Source organism: Sturnira hondurensis, unplaced genomic scaffold, assembly GCF_014824575.4.
Source record: "Sturnira hondurensis isolate 20B ecotype Veracruz unplaced genomic scaffold, ASM1482457v3 Scaffold0021354, whole genome shotgun sequence".
Lineage (NCBI taxonomy): Eukaryota > Metazoa > Chordata > Mammalia > Chiroptera > Phyllostomidae > Sturnira > Sturnira hondurensis.
This window is the reverse complement of record NW_028093985.1, coordinates 11,799,090-11,827,006: the sequence shown is the minus strand read 5'-3', so window position 1 is coordinate 11,827,006 and position 27,917 is coordinate 11,799,090. Positions and strand designations below refer to the sequence as shown.

Here is a 27,917-nt window from a genome sequence, read left to right as displayed (position 1 = left end):
TAACTTCAGGCTCTGAAAAGTTTAGTCACTGCCTTGGAGTCACACAGTAAATAGCAAGATATCCACTGAGGTCTAGTGACTCCTGTTGTTTCACCATTCTTTCTACCTCGTCCTACAACTCCAGAAATAGATGTGAGTTGCATGTATGTCTGTTGGAGTCGTCAATCACACCATGTATGTGCCCAGTGGTCCGTCTCCTTATAGGGCTGGCAGCATCCGAAGGACGAAGCTAAAGATGGCATGCTGAACCTCTAACCTGCATGGGCACATAGGGTAGAGAGAAAATATTAAAACTTTTAGTCAAACAATAGATGAAACCACTTGACTAGCTGACAGAATATCACAATAATTTTCTTCAAAGTTTAATAAATAAACTGCACCAGAGTTAGCTGGTAATGGGGTTGAAGGTTCTGTTAAAAATGCAAATATATAGGCCATTGCTCCTACTTAGTAAAGCAAAACTAGCATTTGTGATACATGAGTTTTTGAAAAGCCTTAAATTATTCCTTCTCCTTGAGTACAGATGCATTTCATCTTTATCCTAAACTTCTCCGATGTTTACCACGATCACCGGAAGGCTAACTTCTTTGGCATGCCACGCAAAGCTTCCTGAAGTCCGGTCCCGCCCGGTATCTCTTTTCAGTTCCTTGTTACCCTGCTTCACTCTGATCCTTGAATACAGTCTTCAGTTTTATCCCACAGGGAGTTTCCATTACTTTCATTGACTAATGAGATAAACATATTTCTTGATCAGCTGAGATTTCCTCTATCCTCTGAACTTATAACACCACTTTGCTTTGCTTTTCCTTTTCCTTAAAATCTTATCCATTATTTAAAAATCACACAGCTTAGTGGTACTGAGTATGTTCACATTGTGCAGTCATTACTGCCATCCGTCTCCAGAACTCTATTCATTTTGGAACAAAGAAACTCTATCTCCATTAAACAACACCCCGTTTCCCACGGGTACCCCGACAGCTCCTGGAGACTCCCATTCTACTTCCTGTCTCTACCAGTGCGATCACTCTAGGTACCTCGTGTCAGTGGAGTTGTGTGCTTTATGGATTATTGCCCTGAACATGATGTCCTGAAGCTTCATCCATGCATGGGTCAGAATTCCCTTCCTTTTTATAGAAAAATTTTCAATTACAGTTGACACTCAATATTATATTAGTTTCAGGTTTACAACATAGTAATTAGACATTTATATAACCTATGAAGGGTTCACCTCAGTAAGTCTAGTACCCATCCGACACTATAAATAGATATTAGTGTTTTTAAAGGTCATTCTTTTTAATTTTTTAATTTATTGATTTTTATAGAGAGAGGAAGGGGGGAGAAAGAGAGAGAGATCAGATCTTTGTTTCACTTATTGAAGCATTTGTTGGTTGATTCACTTTCTACTTAGCATCTAAGTTACTTTAAGATACCTTTGTTCTTTTATTAAATTATGAACGAAGAGAAAATTCTGGGTGATACATTTTTTCATCTTCTTGGCTGTTTTACTGAATTTTGAGCTAAGGGAAGGCTCCGAGTCTGAACTATCTTTCCATCTTCAAGATTGATCAAGTCAAAGGTTTGCACAGAGAAGATAACCAAGACATGTTGAACATGTGTTTCAAAGCACATTCTTGTCTGTGTAGCTATCATCATAGTTTTGGTTAATGGAAGATAAACTGGAGTTGTCAGATTGAATAAAAGATTATCATGCTCTTTCATTTTATTCATATATATTTACATGTAATAAAGATAAACTGACTTAAAGCCTCCATATTTACATAACAACTTTTCTTTTGAAAAGAATAAAACAGGGCTTACTAGAAAAAATTCTGATTTTACTCATATGTGGAATCTAATGAATAAATTAAACTAATAGTCAAAATGAAGACAGACACATAGATAGCAAGCAGGCTGACAGCCCTGAGAGGGTATGAGGGAAAGAGCAAAACAGAAAAAGAACTCATGGACTTGGACAACAGTGTGGTGATTGTGGGGAGCCAAGGGGGGCAGGTCGAGTTGGAAGAGGTTAAAAGAGGGGTAAATGGTAATGGAAAATGCAATATAAATGAACTATTTAAAAAGAAATTAATTGGGATTATTTAAATATAAAATATTTGCATGTGAACCCATTCTAAAAATAGATAAAACTAGTATAAAAATGTTAGATATGTAAAAGTTAATGATTCAGGTGTGTATGTATGAAAGACTAATAATATTAGTAGCTACATGGTAGTAGTAAACATTTGGGCCTTTCAAGCTCTGAATTAATTTATTCAGAAGATGAGACATATGGGACCTTCACTGTCAGTACCATGAGAACAGAAGTCCTTAGCTTCCACTATTATCTGCCGGAAGCTAGTTTAATGATGCACAGCAGGCTAAAGAGCAAGTGGCCTTATCAGGAATGAGCGGAGCACTAACCACCATATTTTTCAGACCATAAGACACACCCTGGTTTTGGAGGAGGAAGATAGAAAAAAATTTTGAAGCAAAAAAATGTGGTTAAATATTTAATAAGATAAATAACATAATATTTCACCAATGTAAATGTAAACAGAACTCAACAGCAGCATTAACAACCATTATTTCTCCCAAACTTGGGGGGTGGTGTGTCTTAGAGTCCAAAAAATACGGTATATTAGATGAGTTGTCTTTTTTCTGACATGTACACAAATGCACAAATAATATCAACCATGGTTGTTAATTTACAGAAGAATTTCTATTACTCAGTGTCTCAGTATGATAAATCTTATTACCACTCTTGTTCTCATCATATACTTTAGCCAACGTTAGCTGAGACGTACACAGAAATATTTGTTCTGGGAAAGGTCACCTCATTCTGACTAATGGTGTACTGACATTGTAAAAATGTTTAGAGAGTCCACACATCACCAAATAGACTGTCAGTTTCAGGAAAGGTAGTTAAGTAAATCTAAAGCTTATAATCATGAATTTAAAAGGAGGAGGGAGCTTTTCAGAAATCCTTGAATACAATGTCATATGAACATCTGCCTTAGGATATTTCATCTCTCCAATTTCTTTTGAATCCGACATATCATATTCTTTGTTATTTTTTATGAAGTTTTTTTTCCTCCATTTTCATCAGCTTCCAGTCATGAGGCTAAAAGGGACGTGCTTTTCAAAAGCCCTTTTTGATGTCATGGTCCTGTTCCTAAGAATAACACCAATGGGGACTCCATAACACCAACCTGAAAAAATAATTACAAAGATTAAAATAAAATTTTGATTACAACGTACATGTACAACTCTCTTTTTATAATAGAAAGTTTTTAAAATAAAGTCTAAGAATGAAGTTTTAGTCTTCGCAATCATACACCTTTTGAAAACCTTCATTTATTTCTCACCCCTTGTTATTTTCTTTTACTGCTAGAGTATTTTAAATCAAATTCTAGAAATTATACTATTTCTTTTATAAATACTTTAATATATATGACAAAGAGGAATTTTTTAGAATATAAACACAGTGCCATTATCATACCTAAGAGAACTAGCAATAATTTTCATCAGCCAAAACCCAGTCCATGTTCAAACCTTTCCAGGTGTGTCAAAAATATCTTTTTTATAGTTGATTTACTTGAATCTAAATCCAAATAAGTCCCACACTCCCATTTGAATGATTTCTTAAATTTCTTTTAATCCATTACACTTTCTCTCTTTCTACTATCTTCAACTACTTTTCTCAAGTTCATTGCTTTTAAATCATGTCATTTGTCCTTAGAATTTCTCACATTATCTTTGACTGATTTATATTTTGCAGAATCATTTTACATATATGTCTAAACTTATTTTCTGTATGTAATGGTTAAATTTACAAGCTTGATTAGATCCAGATATTCAGGTTTCATTTTATTTTATTTTATTTAGTAAAAACACATAAGTGGCTAGGTGTGATTTTTATTTTGTCATATCAGAGACACATAATGTCTGATTTTTCTACCCTCAGTGATATTCAGATTGATCAAAAACTTCATCTTTATTCATCATAAAATTGCAATCAACAATTTACTTGGTAGTTTTGTCAGCCATTGATGATTGATATATAGATCAGTTATTGTATAAAGCCTTGCAAAATTGAGATTTCCCAATTATTTTATTCCTTATCTATTATTAGTTAGATTTATTTTATACAGTCTGATATTATGATCAGTGTATAACTCTTACTTTCCCAAATATATTTATGATAATTCTAATTTTGTCAGAAAACAGGAGAGTGTTATTCAAAATAATGGTAATAATTTTATAGTAGGAAGAAAGATAGAAAGACAAGCAGATTTTCAGTTGTTCTTTACTGGAAAATAGCCACAACCAGTACTTAATTCATTTCTGTGGAGCACATAACTATACTGTCCTCAAGAACAGCCACCATCTAAGACACAAGTACATAAATGTATAATGTTAGCAAATTGTATGACAATATAATGACATAATGCAATATGAACATTTAAACACACTTTGTAAAAATACTGATTAACTTTAATTAGTATAAATTCCCACTGTAATATAATTGCATGAAGACATGTATTTTTGTGTATTTTGTTCAGCAGTAGATTTGCAAGACCTAGAAAGATGCTTCCACATCATAGACTCTAGGTAAATATTCATTAAATCAATACTGAATGAATGAGTGAGACAATTTGAAGAAATGAGTAGTTCACAGTGACCACACCAAAAAAGGATAGAATCAGGAGGAAAATCCCCTCTGGCTATTTGTGGCATTTGTTCACCACTGTGAGTTCAGAATTCACACTGGTGATGTGTGTGTGCCACCATATGTAAGGTTTAATGGCTTTAAGTTAACTACTTCCCTTGCTAATAAAGCACAAACACCCTTGGGTCAAAGAATCAGTGACCTAGTATTTTTCTCCTGTTGGTAGCCTCTAGTCCTATTTATTCAGACAGAAACAATTTCAGATTAAGTGTCCTCCATGCTTAACAAATATTTGTCAGATAGATGAGAGAAAAATGTATTAGTTTACTGAGGTTCCTGATAAAATATGTACCATAATTCTCTCAATAGCAGAAGAGTGTTTTAAGATTACTTACCTAGAGTCATTATCTTGTTATTTTAATTAGTTATACTTATACTAGGATGGGGATAAATATATTCAAAAGTCCTTTCTGAAATTAAAGAAAATCTACAACAAAATCTAAAATAATCTTATGATGCCACATTTTTTAAAGAATAAAAATGCTCTTGATTTATTGATGCTGGTCTGGCGATTCTCCTCCAACACTGACAACTCCTCCTGTCTTCTTACATGCCTTCTCTTCTCATCTCTTCCATGTAAGGGGTAACGTTCACTGTGTCTCTTTCAGTGAGTTCATTGACTCTTATGATGGGCCAGTTCCTTAGATTACCCACACACCCACACAGATTCACACAAACTACATCACCAGTTTTTACCTTTTCCCTGTGTCTGGTTCTGCATTTTTAGTTACACAATAACTCAAATATGTTTGAAACCAAGTTCCAAATAGAATTTCAAAACAGTTCCATTATATCCTATAGAATTTATTATTTTTTAATGATTTAATTTTCTTAGTCTCTCGAGCTTAAAACCATATCACCTTTATCTCCTCAATTCGTTTTGCCATCTACCTGCAATTACTCACTAAATCCCACTGGTGACTTCCCTAATCTCTTGAATTGGTCTCTTCTCTTCCATTCCCATCATCCCCTCTCATTATCTCTCAGCTGAACTATCATAATTGTCACTTAATTGATCTTCAGGTTCTCTCTACTTTAATTTTGTCTCTTACTACAGATTAATCTTCCTAATGCACAACTCTAAATACATCGCCTTTATAGTCATAAAACCCAGTGGCTCCCCATTACTAAGAGGATTAAATGTGAACTATTTTGTTTGTCTTTCGTGACCTTTATCTGAATCTTGCATAACATGTGCTAATTTACAGCCAATGTAGTTATTTCCCAAATAAACTTCAGGGTTTTTTTCTGCCTCTGTTTCTTTGACCATATTTCCATCTAGAATGTCCCTTTTCCACAGCTCTTTTCCCATCCTTGTCCATAAAAATAATCTCATTCCCTCAACATACTGCACAAATGCCACAGCCTTCTTCCAGGAGACTTCTGATTCATGTTTTTATCATGTTTTGCAGCCTCTCTCTTTTCTGAATATCTACATTGTGTTAATGCTTCTCACAGAACAATTATCACTTGTTTGTTTATATTGTGAAGTTTTGTATACTTATTGGCTCTCCCCTTTGGACAGAAACCAACCTAAATCTACTCACATTCTTTTATTCTTCACAAATAAAATGTGGCACAGTATTTTGTACACTGTAAAGCTTCCTAAGTATATGTTCAATTAATTTTAAGGGCTCTTTGCAGTAATTCTGAAGAATTAGCTATACCCCTTTTATGTTGTCTGAAACAGCCATGTTTCAGCCAGATGTTACCTGGGTGTTACTGGTTCAGAGAAGGACATTAGAGTCACAGTGTATGGCAGTGCTGACCACAAAAATTTTAAAGGTGGACGCCATGTTTTCTGCTTCCTCTATGCACATCTCATAGAAGCTAATATAATGCTATCATATTTTGACTAATACATTCTTCTCACATGAATGATTTATATAAATCCCAATATTTATATTCAAAATTCCTCCCATTATAACAAAGAATTCATTATTTTAAAATCAGCTTGTCAAAGGCTTAAATACCCACATTTGTTTTTTAACACTCTAAGGAGAAACAATGAAAATCACAACAAATTTCAGTATCTAAATTTTTATAAACAACTTCTGGGTGATAAGTGTGCAGAAACCCACATCTCTGACATTTCTCTGTCCACGATTTCTTTGTCTTGTGTTATCCTGCTGCATGTGAGGTGTCTGATTCATAACGACAGTCTGAGGATGCTGCCAGACCTTTCAGAAAAGACTGATCTGTCTACCGTGTTTCATAAAGCAAATGAGTACTTTAGGCATTTTAGAATTTGGAAAGCAGAAGTTCACACTAACAGCATTTTTAATAGTAGAGTTTAAGAGATAACACGTATTACTCTCTTTTTGGATTCAAGTTACAGACTTACTAAATACTTTAAACTACAAAAATCTCTACTTCGGAGCTTTTCACCATTCCTGATTCCATGCTATGGAGTTGGGGTAGTAGGAAACCATAAAAAATCGAAAATCTCTATAGTTGTCCAGTGTCACTAAGTGAAGAAAAGTTATTGGATAAAGCATCTCACTTACCTGCGATGGCTGCAGAACTGGATAGTTTCTACGAAACTCCTGACGTGCTGTAAAATGCCATACGCCTACTACAGAGCTGTGGTAGGCAAAACTGCAGGTCTGTGGTGCGAAGTAGAGCTCTCTCTGCCTCTCTGGATGTCTTGGAAAAGAAGGGATAATTGGATTAAATAAACATTAATGAATATAACATAGAAGAATAAAGCAGGAACAATTCTACTCTACTCTTGTCTCAGAAGAATTCTTTTTCCTTTTTGGCTTCACTCTAAACAGTTGATTGTACATTGGTGAAACTTGTAACTTCTGTGGGCCTCCATTTCTTCTCACGCAGCGCAAGGAAGGTGAACTAACAGAATCATTATGAGCCCTTCCTGCTCTCTTTCTGTTAGAGAGAAATAGATAGTGAACTTTCTTAGAAGTGTAATTTCAGATAATGATAAGTGCTATGTAGAAAATAAAGCTAAAAGAGTGACAAGGAGTGAGGAATGACATTTAAGCTGAAACTAGGCATATGAAAATGGAGGGGAGAGTGAGCTAGACAGAGAGAATGGAAATACAAAAGCCTAAAGGCAGGGAAAAAGCCATTGTAAGTGCTTGGGGAGTGATGAGAAATGACATGAGGAAGCTGAGTCGATCATGAAGAGTTTGGGTTTTAGTTTAAGTCCATCGATAAAGGGAAACCATGATGCGTTTGATGTTAACAAGTGAAATGATCTGATTTAAACTTTAAGACAAGCTGGCCAGTTAGCTCAGTTGGTTAGAGCGTGGTGCTAATAAACTTTAAGACAGCTGCCGGTGGTGCTATGCGGGGAACAGATGCTATGCGGGGAACAGACTATAGGGAAGCAAGGGCAGAAGCAGGAAAGGCAGAAGGGCTAAGACGGTGGTATGGACAAGGGCTTCAGCCATGAGACAAGGTTGAGAAACACTCAGACTTAAAATAGATTTAGTAGAGAGAAAACATGGCTTGTTAATAGATTGGAGATGGAGTGTGAAGGATAAAAGAGGGCTAAAAACGCCTAGTTATCCATTTGATCAAATACATAGTTTTATCTATAGATTTAGCTTAATGTATGGGCTTGGCTGTTGGTAATTTAAAACAATTCAGTTGGACAGGTGGCTGGATTTTAGCGTAAATATCAAGGTTGCAAATTGAGATTCAAGAGACCTCAGCTTATAGATGGCACTTAAAACCACAAGCCTGGATAAAATCTCGAGTGCTCTCACATTCACCTTTTTATTATCTAGCTGCCGAAAATTGGATCAGGTACATTGAGTAATTCTTATTAAATTACTTGCCATGGCATTTTGAAGTTCTTTGTGCTGATTTAATGAAGTGATACAGATGGGGAGAGAAGCCATGAAATGGGCTACTGAAAATACATAGTTTCAGTTGTAGCTTAATTTAAGGCTTCCTTATTATACTTTCTAACCATGCAGTATTTTCCAGGCATGTCACCTAATGTTGTTCTTTGTCAGACTGAAAAGGAAGACACAAGTTTTATCATCGAAATGTACTTTGATTGTGTCCCATTACCATTTAGTTTCTGAACTACCCAGAGCCAACTGATTTCCAATTAAGAGCAAAGTTTTCTTTTATTTTAAAACTATTTAATTAATTGTTTTAATTCCAAGCCTAACAGAGGTACAGAAAAAGCTTCATTTAAAGTTTATTCTTTTGTGTGATGGGAGTTTTTTGATTACTGCTTCAATTTCATCTGCTGTTATTGGTCTGTTCAGGCTTTCTACTTCTTCTTCATTGAGTTTTGGAAGATTCCATTTTTCTAGAAATCTGTCCATTTCACCTAGGTTTTCAAATTTCTTGGCATACAGTTCTTCATAGTAATTTCTTACAATCCCTTCTATTTCTGTGGTATCAGTTGTAATTTCTCCTCTTTAACAGAAAAAAGTTCTTATCAATCAATCAATCGATCAATCAATAATCATATGTGCCTCAAACAAAAAAGGGCAGGCCAAAGGAGAGAATCAGGAAGCTCACATAATAAGAGACATAGCTTTCATTTGTATATGCTGTATTTTGAATTTTTCAAATGTTCCTTATTTTAGAATAATAAATTCTAATTTTGAGAAATATGCCACATAGTTCTATACACTAACGGTCTTTCGTTCTGTGTGTTTAGCTACCTAAACAGTTTTTCTGAGTCTGTTTTATTCTCTTAATTGAACTCTGGTTTTAATCCTTATCACCCAAACCCCTTCATATCTAAGCAGAAGAAAAGTGAGGAAGCGAAGGTGAGGAACATTCCTGCCCCTCATTATCAACCACCAGTTCCGAATTCTAGGCCCCCTTCGACCTTTTAAATACATTTTCTCAATCTTCTTTTCCATAACTCTTATTTTCTCAGTTCCTAATTGATTTAGTGTGTAAATTTTTCTTTATTTATTCTTACAGGCCCTTCTGCATCTCTCCACATAGTGAAAAGGTCTAAACTGCTCTTGAAATTACCTGAAGGTAACACATAATTAAGATTACCACTGAACATTAGTTATTTTGAAAACCTGCCTTAAACTATGGATTAGAAAAGTTGTTGAGAGATGATACCAAGGAAAGAACCCTAAAAATGCCATTTTAGAAATGAAAACTGAGAGTTGAATCTATATAGATGTTGCTGCAAGCAAGTAACAGGAAAATTGCTCTTAGAATAAAAACATCTCTTTGAAGAATCCCTTAAATTGCTCTTAAATACCCAGAAGATGAGCTTTGGAACTCAGGAGCTAAGAACTAAATTATGTTTTCCTCCGAAAGAAAAGCTTGATCAGAGTGAGTCTGTCAATCAGACTAATGTCTAGTTTGGAGAGGAAGCTGAGGCAGTGTCCTAGTGGAGGGCAAGGATTTAATGAAACAATTCTTTCTTCTCTTCACAAAGGCACTCACTTGAATGTTTTTTTTTCTTTTTTAGTTAAATTCTCCTTTGATGTACTTCTCCTCTTAGCTTTTATATTATCAGGTCCAGCTTTGACAATTTCCAACTTTTTACCTATTTATGGTAAAAATTACCATAAATTTTTACCTATTTATGGTAAAAAATTACCTATTTTGGTGACTAATATATGTTATTATTGACATACTAATAGGATTCAACACTCTAGAATAAAGAGAGCAGCTAGTGCATAGAGATACATGGTGATGACAAAAGGCTTTACCAACGGCAGCTGCAAGTTCAGGTCCAAGGATGGTCCTCCTATGAACAGTAACAGGAAAATATGTTGAACCACATGTTCTTTTACACCAAAGTAACCAACATCTAACACAGCTGATCCACTGCTACTTGGCACCTCACTTGCTGACCTGGTGAGGCTCTGACTGAATCACAATCCTGAACTGGACACCTCACCATGCAGTAGAGGCAGCCGGACACCACCGTCCTTGGGTGGATACTATATCTTTGAAGCAGAAGCCACCTTCCCATCAACCCAGCATTTACCTACTTGACAGATCCAGACATGGGCAGCTAGTCTGAAATTCCTGAAGATGTGGTTTTCCTAAAAGGAGAAAGGGACAGTTTGGCTTTAACAGAGCTACTCATCATGTCTCTTCCTCTAGAACTCAGAGCTCAGACGCAGTGCTGCGTGGGTTCCCTGCTTGACAGCAAACATTTCCCCAGGAAACTCTCAGTCTTTTGTCCCTTTGTCTTCCCCCACCCCCTTTCTATCTTCAGGGTCATAAAGAAAGTGAGTTAGCACTTTCTTTGTGAAATATAGTTTTAAGAGGCATATCTGGATATAACAAAGAAAAGCAGCAAAAGCAGTAGTTTCTTTTAGTTTGAAAAGAAATTATTTTTAAAGAAACTGTATCAAATTAAATCTCTACCATCTGACTCTCAGATAATAACCCATCAGAAAAACAGCTTTACCAAAAAAAAAAAAAAGATTGTTGATCAAGTACGTCGGCTGAAAAACCTTGGGTAAAACACAAAATGTATCTATTTGATACAAAAGAGAAATAACCATTAACCTGAACTATTTTCTTAAATCAGAAGACCAATTCTTCCATCAAAGTGCATTCTACTGCAAAGACACAAAAGTGGATTTTTTGGAAATACTTGAGAAATTAAAGAGACAAATCTGATTTCAATCAAGGCAAGAAATGTTTTATTATAACTTTGTGGATATCCATTATGTACATCTGTACCCCAACATTTACATACTTAAAAATATACTTATTTGCAATTTACCCCAGGTTTACACACACTTCCCCACATAAAAACATAGATAACTTACATACTCAGATTGTAAAACATCATTTGAAATTTGAATTTAAAACTCTGAATTTTCAGAGAATCAATAATAGTAAGTAAGGGATTAACTCTTTCAATCAGTAAAATCTACAAGATCTCATTTGATGCCCACCTTTTAGAGTTTTGACAGTTGAACTGTTCCTTTGCCCACCTAAGCCATTTCAGTTACAGTGGCTACCCCCAAATTTAATGCCTTAAAATAATGATACTCATTTATCTCACAATTTTTGCGGGTGAGGATTTCAGAAGAGGAGAGGCTGTGCGGTTCTGAGTCAAAGAGTCTCATGAAGTTGCGGTCCGACGGCTGTGGCTTGGTTGTCTCCCAGGTTTCTGTAATCGCATACCATGCATCTGGTCTGGGAGACTCAGACAGGCGGGTACAGAAACAGCTGGGCTCCTTGGGCAGCTGTCCATGTATTCTGTCCACACGATCTCTTCAGCATGGCCACTTCAGGCCAGCCAGATCTCTTACACATCCACTCAGGACTCCCAAGGTGTGTGTTTGGAGAAGGAGGGAGCCATACAGAATCTGCTTCAGCTTTTATGGCCTTCCTTGACTTTTATCACCTTTGGCGATAGGGTTAGCTACAAATTTATGCTCAGGTTCAAGGGAAAAGGAACATAGATGTCACTACTTAATAGAGGAGGTTCAATGTCATATTGTAAGAACGTGGCATGGCTGACATATTGATGAGTTCAACTTCAAATAATGTGATCTGCCGCACCAACAAAAGTCTGACTGACCCACACTTAGATCTTTTCCTGTACAACCATGTGTGAAATAATAATAAAATAAAAGATATGGGCTCAGATGACAGCTTTCCATATTTAATTGTACCCTTCCCATTTATACCTTGAGTTCTTATGTTCCTTAGTTTTTTTGGTTCAACAGATACTTACTGGATGCCTTACTGTAATAAGCAGTATTCAAGGTGGTGAGAGGAAGTTGTAGGCACAAAGACAACACTGGCCCTCACTGAACACATTGTGTATGTACACACTCAAACTGTGTTTTAATAGTTTGTGTGTAAGGCAAATCTTCAACATAAATAGCAGGTTTCAATTTTAAAATAGGAACTCATAAGAAGCTAAGTATTATATGACTCTAATAAGAAAGAAAACTGGACAGCACTGTTTTGAGTTCAAAGACAGGTAACAGAAGGTAGACTGATTTTCTTGGTGATTTAGAAATTTTGAAATAATCCAAACATGTTCTAAAGAGAACAAAGAGAAGTTTTTGGACCATAGCAGCAATATTCTAAAAGACCCTTAGGTCAGTTCTCTAAGGGAACTTATTGGAAACAACATACTCATTTAATTATGTGAATGTAAACCTCACCTGTGTTTCGGTGTATAACCTGTAGGTTTGTGTGTGTGCGTGTAAGTTTGCTCATTACCTTAGATCATTTTTTGAAGGTCAGAACAGCATCAACAACACTGCCAGAAGATGGTATTTATTGCATACAAATAAGGTATAACTATATGACACAACCTCAGCTAATTATTATTAAAATATATTTTTTAAAAATCTGAGGCCAAAGTCATCTTTTTTGGTTTTACATTCTGGTGTATAATCTTAACGAAACAAGTCATAAAAATCCAAGTGTTTATAGGAACTTTAAAAATTACCTAGGTCCAGCTCTGGCTGGTATAGTTCAGTGGATTGAGCATGGGCCTTTGAACCAGAGGATTGCGGTTCGATTCCCAGTCAGGGCACATGCCTGGGTTGCAGGCCAGTTCCCAGCATGGGATGCACAGGAGTCAACCATACATTGATATTTCTCTCCCTCTCTCCTTCCCTTCCCCTCTGAAGATAAATTAAAAAATAAAAAAAAAAATCTTAAAAAAATTACCTAGTTCCCAGCCATCTCCCATGTTTTGATTCACTCCACATACTGTCTCACAAAGTCGTCCAGTTTCTCCTTAAACTCCAGTAAAAGGGCAGCAAAGTATGGCTGCCTATATCTGGCAGCATGGTGCTTATTTCATTTGTGGTGTCTTTGCAAACACACCAGTTTTCCATATTTGTAAATTATGTATTTGAAAATATGCCTATTCACAAAAAGTATGTGTGGCCCCCCAAATCAGTACCCATAGCATTTTCACGATCTTTCATGGACATGAGTAAAGAGGCAAAAATCTGAATTTCAGGATGTACACATTCCCAGCTGAGGGACAAGGTGACACTCCATCTTCTTGTTTCCAGTTTCATACTGTAAACGCATGTCCTCTGGGGGATTTGTTTAGTGCCATGCTATTTGTATTTTTGTGTTTTTTGTCAGTGGTGGGGTCAGTGGCGATTTTGTTTGAAATAGCTCCAAGCTTAATGCCAAAGGGCTGTCTGATGTTCGTGAGCACAGGAACGCTGAGCTGGACCGAACAGAAGAAAGGACATTGGGTAATACTTGTTTAAGCATGAGTTGTAGACCTGTTGGACATGAATTTAGTGTTAATGAATCAACAATATATATTAAATAATATATCTTTAAACAGAAACACACCCAAAACAGAGTTATGTATTAATCAGTTAACAAAAAGTCATTAATAGGGCCTTGCAGGAACCTAACCCTATATTTCTCAAAGGAGCAAAAAGTCAATACTCACTAATTCTGTCTTTGTGGTACCATCATAGACCATAACGCCTACAAATAAGAAGAACTGACTGCACGAACAAGCATACCAGAAACACCCAGTATGAGTGAGAATTGAGCTTTCCTTTCCTTTGTGTATGTTGTATTTATTCTCAAATGACAATTTTGAACTTTTGATTCTCACTATAGAAAAAAATGTATTTTATGGTGTCACTTCTAATGTGATTTGAGAAAATGTTAAATAATTACAAATCAGCCCTGGCTGGTGTGGCTCAGTGGATTGAGTGCCCGCTTATGAACCAAAGGGTTGCTGGTTTGATTACCAATCAGGGCACATGCCTGGGTTGCAGGCCAGGTCCCCAGTAGGGGGCGTGTGAGAGGTAGCCATACATTGATGTTTCTCTCCCTCTCTTTCTCCCTTCCCTTCTCTAAAAAGAAATAAATAAAATCTAGAAAGAAAGAAGAAAGAAAAAAGACAGCGGTCTTCCTCCCCTTTTGTAAATAAAATCTCTCCAGGAGCCATACAACTGTAAATCTCAGCTTTTAAGACCCAATTACCTAGAGAGGTCTTTAACTTCGAGAGCTTCTTCCCATTTTGACATGTAAATCCCTACTGAGGTAGCCCTCCAATCTTCCAGATACATTGGGGCTTAACCTAGTGACCTGGTGAAGGCTCCAACCAGGTGGTCTTGAAAGACAAAACTAATATGGGAAATTAACTTGGCAAATGACTACGAAACTAATTTTTATATGTGAAGATGCTTTTACATTCTAAGAGAATAGTAACAAACACTCTCTAACTGTGTAGCATTTAAGCTTCTGTGGTTCAGGAGGCTAGAGCAGGAGCAGTGAGAAGTCCCGGGAAGCGAGCTGTATTTGTCCCCAATTACTATGGTCTAGACTCACCTGAACAGTAAAAATAGAGTTAGGAGTCAGAAGAATTTGACAAAGGAAAGTGTACTTAAATGAAGATGACACAGAAAACTGACAAAGTAGCCTGCATATATGCGTTTGCATATATAACTCGGCCAAGGGTTTGACTTTGTATTCATTCAAATCCGTCACAACAGTTTTGGAGGCCTTGTTATCCAAAGGTTTCTATGTATCAGCCTACATTTCCTAACACGTATTTTCTAGTGTGAGGAGGGCTCAAAGCAGTAATGAGTCTGTAATGAGAAAAATTACAGACTCATTTATTAATAAATAAATGAGTAAATAAATTTATTTATTTCCTTGGAATAAATTTCAAAAAAAAATAACAGTCTCTAGAAGAGGCTGCGGATTCTGACCCCTTGAAGTCTGACAACCATAGCGACGTAACTTAAAGTAACTGACCATCTGGACCTCGCAGGGTGTGCCCTAGGGGGACAGACATGTCCCCAGGCTTGGCTTCTGCTGTCACTGTCACAACACTCTCCTCTAGTGATGACCTCTAGCAGTTGTCATTCAAACTGACTGTAAATTGGACTTGATATCTAAAAGACCAAGAGAAATTTTAAAAATTTCCCTTAGAAGACTAAAGTAAGGTTTTGTAAAGTAAAGTAAGGTTTAAACTGAGGTTATGCTATTATTTCATTAAGTGAAATTGAATGGAGGTTGAAATATCAGCTGTAAAATCTTTAAAAATATAAATTCTAGTCCAGCTTTAAAGGGGAAGTCTGAGATTCTCTTGAGGAAACACAGTTTTATGAATGCAAATCTTTTGTATTTAGTGCACCAAAGATTCCCCCTGCTATAAACACAAAGCCTAGCAAATAGAAAATAAAATAACATGAATTTTTATCTATGGCTTTTGTCTTTTCTTCTTGAATTTAGTTCATCAGCACAGCGTCACGGGGTCGCTTTTAAAGCCTTAATATTGCACCTTGAAATTGGACTTGCTGATGGAAATGACAAAAATAATGTATTTCTCCTATGAAATCTATATCTTCAAAAATTGAGGTAAATAAACAGGAACTGTATTTTTTATAAGAATTGTTCATATTATTATGGCATTTCAGAAGATACTTATTTTTTCCTCACCTGTAATTTAGTGTGACATCTGGGAATGACTATCCGAAGCATGCCACATATAATTTTCCAGCTCTTAGTAGTGTGTAACTAAAGTATTTGTAGGCAATGTGAGTTTAATTGATGTGTAAACAATATGCTTGTGGATGATAATAAGCACATACTAATTTCCATATCAAAAATTGAAAAGTAAATAAGAAGGTTTCTGTTTCCTTGTCTTTTGACAGAGCCTCTTTCACTGGTGTAACAATCTTGCTCATAATTATGTTATCAGGATAGGTTTGGCTCAAAATATGAGTACTGTAACCTTGATAAAGATCCAAATGCTAAGTGATATGTTAAAAATTGAGTAGGAGGCAAACTTAAAATAGAAGACAATAACAGAGAAATGGATGATAATTAGAGTGTAGAGGCAAAGAAGTGAGAATTATTTACAAAAGAAATATTTCTTTTGATGGTTGAGTGGCTGAGTGATGCTACAGCACCCCTCTTCCTCCTTCCCCACCTAGTGTCACAGTGATTAAGAGCTTCTGTGGCATGAGTAGACCTTAATTTAAATATTCATATATCATTTGATAGTATATAAGGTCTGTCCAGAAAAAGTCCAACCATTGTCAATATAATGAGAATAGTCTGAATGGTGATGTAAGCTGACAGCCAAGGAGAGTGGACTGGAATGGACATGTGTGAACATTGATGACTTCACTGTACTCATTAGTGGGGGCAGTAGATGCCATTGAGTGAGCATGTGTACTGTGTGGCTATCACGTTCAAAATGACTGAGAAAGTGGATCAACAAATCTGCACCAGATTTTGAGTTCAGCTTGAATATTCCTCAGTGAAAACTATTTTGACGAATCAGAAGGCCGCAGCTATGGGCAACTGGTGATTGGCAGCTTCATCACAACAACATGTCCACTCATGCATGACATCTCCTGCAGAGTGTTTTGGCAAAATATCAAATCATCCAGGTGACTCAGCTCCTTATAGACCAGATTTGGCACCTTCTAACTTCTGGCTTTTCCCAAAACTAAAATCACCTTTGAAAGAGATGGTGTATCAGACCACCTATGAGATTCAGGAAGATGCGACACGGCAGCTTATGGTGATTGGGAGAACTGTGTGAGGTCCTGAGGTGCCTACTTTAAAGGGGACTGAGGTAGCATTGTCCTATGCACAATGTTGCTTGCATGTTGTATTTTTTTTCAATAAATGTCTATTTTTCACAACCCATGGCTGGATACTTTCTGGACAGACCTTGTATGTCCTAGGACACACTTGGGTACTCTTTAAACTACAGATTTGTTAATATGTAAAGGAGCATGTTCTTTCTTCCTCTCACTTCTTGACAGCTCATTTTCTAGGAAATCCTTGTCAGCAAATCCTACTGGAAGGCTCTACATTCCAAGTCTACCCATGCTGCTCTAAGTCCCCGCTGTCCCTGTCTGAATATTGCAATGTGCAGCTCCTTTGCCTCCTGCTTCCAGTCTTGTGCCCTGTGGTCTATTCTCAATGTGGAAGCCACAGCAAACCTTTGAAAATATGTCAGATTGTGTTCCAACTATCCTCTAAATCCTCCAGAGACTCCCTTTCTCATTCAGAGTGAAAGCCAAGGTACTTCAAGAGGCTTGGAGAGCTCTACACGCTCCAGCCCCCCAGGGACCTGCCCAGGTTAGGGTCTCTCACTGCTGTGCTCCAGCCCCTCTGGTGGTCTGGCTATTTCCTAAACCCAAGAGGCAAACGCCTGCCTGAGGAACACACTTCCCCACTTTTACTTAAACACTAACTTCTCAATGAGGCCTACACTGAGGACCCTATTTAAGATGACCACTTCTCCCTATCCCTCTTTCCCAGTTCCATCTTTTTCTCACAGCAATACAACTTCTAAGAAAGACACTATGCAATTTGTTTATTTCGCTCCTTTTAAAATGATCTCTCTATAATCCTGTAGGATGTAAATTTAACAAAGGCAGGAATTTTGCTCTGTTTTGTTCACTGATGTATATCAACTTCCTAGAACAGTGCATAAGTATTTCTTAGATAAATAATTACCTATGCCATACTGTTGTTTTAAGATTGTATCAACAGTTCACTAGTGCTACTATATATTCTTGCCTAGATATTTCCAAACTTTCCTATTTATGAAATGTCACCAGTTCTCCTCCTGTTCTCAAGTGTCAGAAAGAAACATAAAAAGACACCATGTAACAATTGGTTCAAAAAGATTACAATGTGATATTTTTAGCTTCATTAATATATTTTCTTGCTTTCAGACCTAGGGCTCTCAGCCTTCCCCTCATACACAGTTTTATTGGATGCATTTTAGCTGATCCTTTGCAGTGCTGACTGGTAACTGAATATCCTGAAGAGATTGAGCCTCTGTAGAAACACTGACAACAAACACGCACACACACACAAAATTAAGAAAAACAGATTTAAGATCAAGTGAGTAAAGGAGGATCAGCAACAGCAGTGAGAGATGACAAAACATACTGAGAACTAAATAATGTTTCCACCTCAGTTAACACATTAACAGCTTAGTTAACTGTGTGATATCTAGGAAAATAAAGAAATATGAATACCTCCTTGCACTGTAGTAAAACATACGTGATAGATAATGCACAATAGTCCCAAAACTCGGCACTTAGTTTCTCAATAAACATTAGTTGCTTTTGAATATTAAAGCCATGTATACTACACTTTACAGTTTAACATTACAATTTTCCCATGGTTTTAATTTTTATTTTCTCTGACTAAAACAATAAAATACTAATTTAATCTCTCCAGTAAATTTTCCTCCTGAGAAGGTATGTGCAGATTATTGTATAGACATCAATATATTGTCATTCTAGACTTGTCTGTGACTCAGTCTTCTGGATGTTTAAACCCAATTCCAGTCCCTGCACCCATGCAGTCCTTAGAGCTACGCAGATGCCTCTAGAAACAGCCTAAAGTGGCCCACTCGTCTGTCTCAAGTGTAATTACAAATTTTCATTAAATTTGAAGTCATAGTCTTCCTTCCCTGGGAGGCTTTCAAGGTACTCATAAAATCAAAATCCATTTCTTTTCTCATTCACTGTATTTGAAATGATTGTGATATGTGTGTGTGTGCACACTCACACAAAGATTGAAAGGTTCAGAAGGTGGATGCTCAGTCCACTGAGCCACACCACCCAGAGCTGACTGAAAGGTTAAAAGGCTGAGAAAGTATCTACCTAAATTATCTTTGAGGGCAACTCAAAAATATATAGAATATATCATATATATATATATACATGTATATATTTATATGACTATAGACCTTAAGTGAAAAATTTAATGGATATTGCAGAAAATTATTTCTAAATCCACCAATTCTTGCTTCTGTTCCTTTTTCATAATCATTTTTGTTTCCATAAATTACATTTAAACAACTAAATTTTAGCCTTTTTAAGTTCTCATAACATGTTTATTGCTTGGGAAGTTTTTCACTTTTGCAAATTGATGACTTACTTGACCCCAGGGCACTGAGGTCTGGAGTTTTGTCTTAATGAAGATTCCTTTTAACAATGTGATATTTTGGAGTCTATCATCAATACTCACAAACTGTACAAAAGAAGTTGTCATAACAACCAGAGCTTAGTGGCTCAGTGTTCCAGATATTCAGATTTAATTTTTACAGCTAAGCAATATCATCTCATTATATTGCTTTAAAAAATGCTTACCTTGAGCACTAAAATGAATGCTTAAGGAAATTTCCTGTAAGTAAACATATCTGTACAATTCATATATGGACATCTCTCTTTATAAATATGTTTAGGAGTGTTACATCTATAATATGTGTGCAAATATGTGCTCTATTTCTGAATGACCCAGCCTGTTCCCCACATATCTATGACCTTCAATCCTGCCCGTCCTTCAAGACCAAAACTTGACAAAATTGTCTCGGACACAGTAGAGTCCCAGCTCTCCAAAGCTGTCAGAGCTCTCTTGGAGCCCCACTTCCAGCTCATGCTCTTATCCTAACTGGTACCTGAATTGTATGGAAAGAGCTACCTTAATCCTAGGTTTCTTTCTGTACTCCTAGAAGATGAGAAGTATCGCCTTACTTTTCTTAGTGTTTCTCTCAAAGACCACTACAACACCTTAGAACAGAGGACTTAAATATATATTAGGTGGTAGGAATGCACCTTTGTCAAGCAAGTCCTTGGGCAGACCACACAGAGTTCTGCTTTGGTGGAATACTGACACTGTATGAATATATGGGAATGGAATTGCTTTCAACCTCAGAGTTCACCATTCATCTTATTAAATATTAAAATGAGCTCTCTGTAGAGTACTGCCTCTTACTGTCAGCTGATTAACTGCACTGTAAAGTTATTTTATAATGCCAGAGAAAGCATTAAGTATTCAAGACATCAAAAGACTTTACCAGAGGTATTAGAATGTAAAGGCCTTAAGATTTTAAGACTAGAATTAAATTAACTGTAAAGATAGAGAAACCAAAATACTTTTAACATTGGCTTGCCTTTTGAAGAAGTTTCTATTCTCATTTCTTCTTGAAGTGACAATGTATGATACAGTTCCTATATTTTGCACATGTACCTGATATGATATAATTGCTAAAGCAGCTAATAAAATGCACAAATGCAATAAGTGTAATACTGAAACAAAACAATTAGGGTCAATTGGAAGTGTTCTTTTCCTGCATTTCATTTTCAAATATCTTATATTGAATATTCTACCCTTTTACTTTTAATGTTCCAACCCTGGTTGAACCCTCATATTCCCATTCTTAAATTATCTCTTTCTGGTTATTCTTGTGCTCTTTTTACTAGGCCACCAGGCAGGCGTAACACATTAATATTGCTCTTGACACCCACAGGCTCACAACTGTAATGGGTTGTAGCCCCAGCATCAGTCCTGGCCCTTACATCAATCCTGGCCAATCCCACAACCTTTCCTCTTTGCCACACATCTATCTAATCTTATCCTAACCTCAGCTTCAACTAAGCCAAGGACCTCTTCATACTTCCTGAAGTTCTACTTATATTCATATCTTCAACTATGTTCTACTCTTCTGCATACTGGGAATGGCCTTAAATTCACTCCCACAAACATTAACTGAGTACACACTGTTTACCAGGTACTGTGCTAAGTACGAGACACAAAGAAGTAAATATGCAGCAGTTGCCTTTAAGGATACTTTATTCCTTACTCTTTCCTTGTCAACCTTTTTTTAATCTTTTCTCTGCATGCTACTTAAGATACTTCTGAGAAGAAAATTTTCTGATTCCTCACCTGACGCTACTAATTCTTTTACTCTATATAAACTCCGTATTTCAAGCTCTTCAATTGTATTATGTCATCAGAAAGCTCCTAGGTCATATTTTCTCTGAGAAGTGTTTTGAAAATATTAGAACTGATACTAATATTCATGTTTTCTAAAATAATACTACTTAATAGGTGCGTCTAAGGCATCTTTATTCTTTTAAGCTTTAATATACAAAAATTGCATACACTATAAAGTTCTAGAAGAGACTAATCTATGATGAAAATAATCAGGAGAGTTTTTGCTTCTGAAAGATGTGGCAGGGATTGGCTGAGAAACAGCATGAGGCTACTTTATACAGTTACGGTAAAGTTTTCTATTTTAACAGGAATTTGTACTATACTGGTATATGTATTTATCTAAACTCATTAAATAGTCTCTAAAATTTTGTCCATTTCACTGTAAGCAAAATTTACCTTCTTACATCTTTATTTTGTATTTCTTTCACAGCTGTTTTAAGCCTTTCCTTCAATTCCTTTATTAAATTTCTGGCAAATCTATCCTTCCTTAGATATCTCTTAATTTCAAATATCACAGTGTCTTCCTTCCTATTTGAATCAGCTATTGTTTGATCATCTATTTTTCTATTGTTTCAAAGCTGCCCGAGGTCCAATTTCTGTTCTAAGTTTTCAAATTTTTAATTCAAGCTGTCTTGTTTTCCTTCAATATTTGCAAATGTTAAGGATATTTAATTCACACTGAATTGTGTTAAGATTTCTTTTGCTCCAAAGATAGTGTTTGTGGGGATGGGGTAGAATTTTCATCAGCTGAACTCTTGTTTTCTTCTTATAGTAGCTTTGTGTGAAAGCCATCTGTCATATGCTATTAACTTGGAAATGTTACTTTGCTGTACTAGTAATACAATTAAATGTAGCCAAAGTGAGAGTTGGAGGAGGCTAACTAGGCTTTTTAGTTAGAAAAACATTCTCTTTTTGTGATATGGCTACTATTTCTTTAACAAATGTTTTGATGGGACAGGGCTTGCAGTATCCTCTGAATCTGTGACTGTTTTTACAGGAACTTTAATTTCCCTTTCTTTTTAAAAATATTTTATTTATTTATTTTTAGAGAGAGGGTATGGGAAGGAGAAAGAGTGGGAGAGAAACATCAATGTGTGGCTGCCTATCATATGTCCCCTACTGGGGACCTGGCCTGCAACCCAGGCATGTGCCCTGACAGAGAATCGAACCGGCGACCCTTTGTTTCACAGGCCCGTGCTCAACCCACTGAGCTACGCCAGCCAGGGCTAATTTCCCTTTCTTTTTTCATCATTTACCAGCAACTCTCCATGGGTACACCTCCCTGATATGTGCAGTTTACTCAGAAGTGGTGCCATTGGATTCTGCTCATTTTCAAGTCACAGTAACAGTGCTCCATTCTGAAAGGTCTCAAGCTGAGTGCAACTGGCTTTTGAATGACTGTATCTGTATCCCAGCATCCCCAGTCTCTCTACCTCCAGCCCTCATGCACATCTCCTCTGCCCTCACTCCCCCTCTGTTTAAGTCTCTTCTGGGGTATAGGCTCTACACATGATTTTGCTGGTCTGAATGCTTATTTTCCTACTTACATGTAACTTAAAATCTGTTTTTTAGTTTTTAGGATTTCTAAACACAATTTCAGTGTGCATGTGTGTGTATGTATGTGTAGGCTTTCCTATACCAACAAGCAATTCTGGGATACCAGCAGGCTGAGAATTCAACTCAAATATGACACTGTCTACATAGAGGTAAAACAAGTTCCAGAGGTAAGGGGCTCAGACCCATAAGACTGCCCTCCACTTCAGATGCCAATTGCAAGCCCAGGTTGTTACTTGTGCTTCTGATCCACTGGCTATAGTTTGAAGGCTCCAGTGACTCCCTCCAATCTAGGGTGCTATTTGCCTGTCCAGGTTATTGCCTTTACTTCTGGCCAGCTGGCTGTACATCAGAGGCTCTCATGAACCTCACTTTGGTTTGACTAATGTGCTACAGCGGCAGACAGGACTCAGGAAACCTGTTTACTCACTAGGTTATTGTTCTGGTTCCCCAACCTGGAAACACTCTGACTCCATCCCTTTTGTTTTTTTTAAAGGCTTCGTTGCATAGATATGACTCATTATCTCCTTGGCCATTGGTGATTGATGCCGCCTCTATCCCTTCTCCCCTCCCCAGAAATCGGGGGGTGGGAGTGAGAGTTTCAACCTCTATTAAAGGTTCCCCTGACAACCAGCCCCCATCCTTTGGTGCTTTCTAAAATGGCACCTTCACAGCCATAAATCCGGTTCTGGTAGAAAGGGGTTTGTTATGAATCACGGACACTCATTTCACCTTTATGACTCTAAAGTTTTTTCACTAACTGAGAAAAACAGACCAAATATTATGCTGTCATTACTCTTATTGCTCAAAAAATTAGCAATGTTTTGGGATCTGAGCTAGGAACTGTGGGTGAAGAGCAAATGTGCATGAGAAACATATTTTGGTCATCTGAATGACTATATATATTTCTTATAAATCACATCACACTTAGTCACATTATAGACATAGATTATGGGTGAATTTTCTTTCCCTACCAGTCAGTAACATTTGGGGGAATTTTAGATTTAGGAGGAGTCTCAGTCCACTCAGGCTGCTGTAACAGAATACCACTGACTGGGCGGCTTATAAACAACAGAAATTTCTCAGTGTGGAGGGTGGAGAGTCCAAGATCAAGTTGCTGGGCAGATTTGGTGTCTGATGAGGGAGCTCTAAGGGATCCCTTTTATAAGGGTACTAATTCTTTTTTTTTTATTTTTTAAACAGCTTTTGAGATATAGTTCACATACCATCTATTTCACCCACTTAAGGTACACAATTCAGTGGTTTCAGTACATTCACACATGTTGCCAACCGTCATCACAGTCAGTTTTAGAACTTTTCCCATCCCCATGAAAAGAAACTCTGCACTGCTCACTGTCACCTTCCTATCTTCCTTGCCTTCACCCAGCCTCAGGAAACTGGTAATCTACTTTGTGTTTCTACAGAATCCCCTGCTCAGAGCATTTTATATAAATAGAATCCTATGCGATCTTTTGTGACTGGATTCTATCACTTAGTCTAAATTTTCAAGACTTATGGGGCCTGCAATGTCATGATCTAATCACCTCCCACAAGCTCCATGGCAAATTAGGGGATTAAGTTTCCGCATGAATTTCAGGAGAATACAAACATTCCGTACATAGCAGGAAATTTTCTTTTTCCTATGGTTACTTGGAAATATATAGAAATACCTTTATAAAATTCAGACAACTTTTTTCAGACAATTCATACTAAGTCCTATAATGGCAAAGATTGCAAGCCAGGGTCTTGCTGTAAAGTCATCCTACTGTGTGCATCAGGGCGTATTTTTGGTACTGTAATTGAGTGATGTCTCCAAAAGTTAGACTGTTGGAGAAAAGGATGCATTTGAGAATTTCAGACTGTCTTGTTCTTTAGCTGCAATAAAATGATGCCTAAATTGCATGGTTGCAATTCCGCGACACTGGATGTATGAGTATATAACACGCTTCATCAATTTCTGGTCGTGGGAAATTCATGGCTTCCCACACACGCACATATATGGAGGGAAAGAACTCCACAAGTAGTCCTGGAGCTGAAAACTATGACCACTGAACCATCAGTAATTGCTACTTTTATGTCCAAAATGTGAAATGTTGGTAATTTCATATGGTTCAACTTAATATCTACTCTGTCGGGGAAAAGTGTGATTGATTCTGGTAGTTAGTATGATACATCCGCATGAATAAAGATTTCACACTACGCAGTTCAGAGACAGAATAGAATTGCATTGAACAAAGCTTTTAGAATGCAACATGGGGAATTTTGTTGATAATATTAATCTGAGCAGATCAAAGATGTAAGCCTGATAAATTAATATATTGATATTTAACTAATAATTACTAGGCATCAAGAGAGAATTTCTTATATTGGTCCCTCACACACTTGGAGATGCTATTAAACCCCATTAGTCCTCATCCCATCTCCATCTACCTAATTTTTGAAAGTCTAATGTTTATGAAGCATGGTACTAAGTTATGGAATCTGGCAAAGAAAACATGCAAAGCTTACTCTAAAGGATATGGATTGAACTATGGAAATGATCCCTGAAAGTATCTCATCCCTCCCCACTTCTCTCCCCAGATATTTATGTGAAGTTAATTGTGGCTTTATTTTTTTGAAATAAAGCAAAAATATATATAAAGTATATGGAACCCTATTAAAACCCTCAATAATTATTCAATATTAATTACAGTTATATATACTTTTTTTCAGAGCTGGGAAAACTGGGAGAGGGCAGTAAATTTCAGTGGAAATAATCTGAAAAATTTAAGTATGAGGTGACTTTGTGTAGGAATGCTACTGAGAGTTGTACTGTTTCCCAGTGTTCAGTGTGCAGCGAAGGTGACTGGACAAGGCATCCAGTGTGTTCTGGCCTGATGCTGTGTTCATCTGGAAGGGGCTGCTTTTTCTATGATTTTTATAGAGGTGCCCAGTAGGTAAGTGGAGTCCATCAAAATGAGAGATGGGGTGGAAATGCCTAGTAGGTAGCAACTCGAACTGCAGCTCAAAAATCCACTTGAAGAGCCAAAAGCTATTTACCTCCATCATTCTGGCCCCTGTTCACACTAGAGAAATGCTAAAAGAAGATCTTTCCTTACAACCCCCAGTCAGGCTTTTGTGTGGCGCCCACATTTGTGGTTGTGGATACAGTTAATATTAAATTGGAAGAGTTGACACAGAACTCTACAATGGAAGAATCAGAAATGTAGAGAAGTTAAGTAATCCTTTTTAAGGTCATATGGAGTGCCCAAGTATTTTGATGAGGGGAGGCAAAGTTTTGCTGAATAAACAAACCTCAAACAATACAAGCTCCTTGCTCACTTTTAAACATTTAACAAAGGGCTGTACTTGCCAGTGTCTCAGGGATCAAGGCTGATAAAGGTTATGGCCCTGCAGCAGGGGGGAGGGAACTTGGTGAATTACACAGTCTTTTAAAGCTTCCATGAAGGAAAACATTATTTCTGCTCACATTTTTGTTTGTCAGAGCAAAGGGAACAGAGTTCATTTCTGCCATGCATACAGACTGGAAACCGGCATGTTTTTGATAAGCCCTAATGTCTAGTAAACCAGGGTAGAGAAAGGCCCAATTAGCTTGTACCCACCTTCAAACAGGAATTCAAGAAGTCTCTCTAAAATTAACTATAAATCATAATTATATACTCACTAAAAAAGTGTTCACTGTATCAATGTAGACATATAGAAAGTGGCTATATTCCTTCTGGTCTGTTAAATTTCAATGGCTATGGAAACAAAATATTTTATAATGAGTAATTTTTTAAAAAAAGTGTTGATGTGGACAGAGTAAAAATCATGTAAAAGCTGTCATTAATTATTATAGAGAAATTGTCTTCTGTTGAAAAGAAACAAATTTACATTGTTTTTCTTTTCTATCATCAACTTATTGTTAAGTTCTAAAGACTTGTATTATGGTTTTAATTTATTGGATATACTAAAATAAAGGCTTACTACATTTTGACATTTGAGTTTCTCTTTTCAGTGTACCACACAGAGCAGTTACAGCAGACACTATCTTTTGCACACCCAGTAGCCACTTCCTCTCCCTTTCTGTTAGAATCCTGGTTTGTTTCAGTGTTTGTTCTTCCCACACAATACTTGGGAGAAAATCTTAATTGCTCAAATCACGTTCTAGTGTTATATTTAAGAATGGATATGTAACTGTTATTGGCAATACATGGTGAAGGAGTCTTCTGATGGGTTTCTAAAAAACCCTTCTTCATCTCTAAAAACAACTTGAAACAGGAATTCTCCTTGCTGGATATCGTCAAGTCTGAATGGGACACCTGGAAATGTAGCAGCTGATTTATGGCAAAGAAACAGCTTCTAATAACATGTTGAATAAGGTAGGCCCTTAAATTCACTGAGCTGTCTTTTGTTATTTAATACAATGCATTCCCTAATTCTTTAAGCCAGTGTTTCTCAAATGTTGGTCTGACACCAGATCAACAGCTACTGTCAGAATGCAAATTTACATACACTTTCTTTCATCAAGGAAGCTTATCTATAAAGAATTATAGATGGAATAAGTGGTATGGCCAGTAACATAGTTGAATTACATTTTGGCAGAAACTTCTAAATCTGCAATATTGGATTATTTCAATATACATATGGCTCAGAACCCAACTCAGCAAATTAACCTGGGAAAAATTCATTTGTGTTCAGAAAACATTAAAACATACTCCGTTTTAGTGTATAGACTAGGTAGGAGGCATGGGACTTGCTCTTCTTAGGTAATTTTATCATTCTTGGCTTCAATTCAATAATCCATTCAATAACTGTCCATTAACCACTCACTAATTATACATGCAGGATACATGAATAAATAAAAGCCTCTCCGGTTTTAGAATGATCACAAGCTGGTATAGGAGATATATAAGAAAGTCAGTAATGCAATACTACACAGCAGAAAGGAAGAAAGAAC

The 27,917-nt window shown here is 36.7% G+C and overlaps 1 long non-coding RNA gene across 1 annotated transcript; it reads right to left on the bottom strand.

The window, feature by feature from the left end:
* LOC118977351 (uncharacterized) lies at nucleotides 1-27,876 on the bottom strand. The gene is made up of 5 exons (XR_005064501.1): nucleotides 26,643-27,876; nucleotides 10,684-10,737; nucleotides 10,399-10,436; nucleotides 7,237-7,375; nucleotides 1-725 (listed from the first exon to the last, which is right to left on the bottom strand). It is a non-coding gene; the product is annotated as an uncharacterized LOC118977351 (long non-coding RNA).
* Nucleotides 27,877-27,917: the final 41 nt, after the last annotated feature.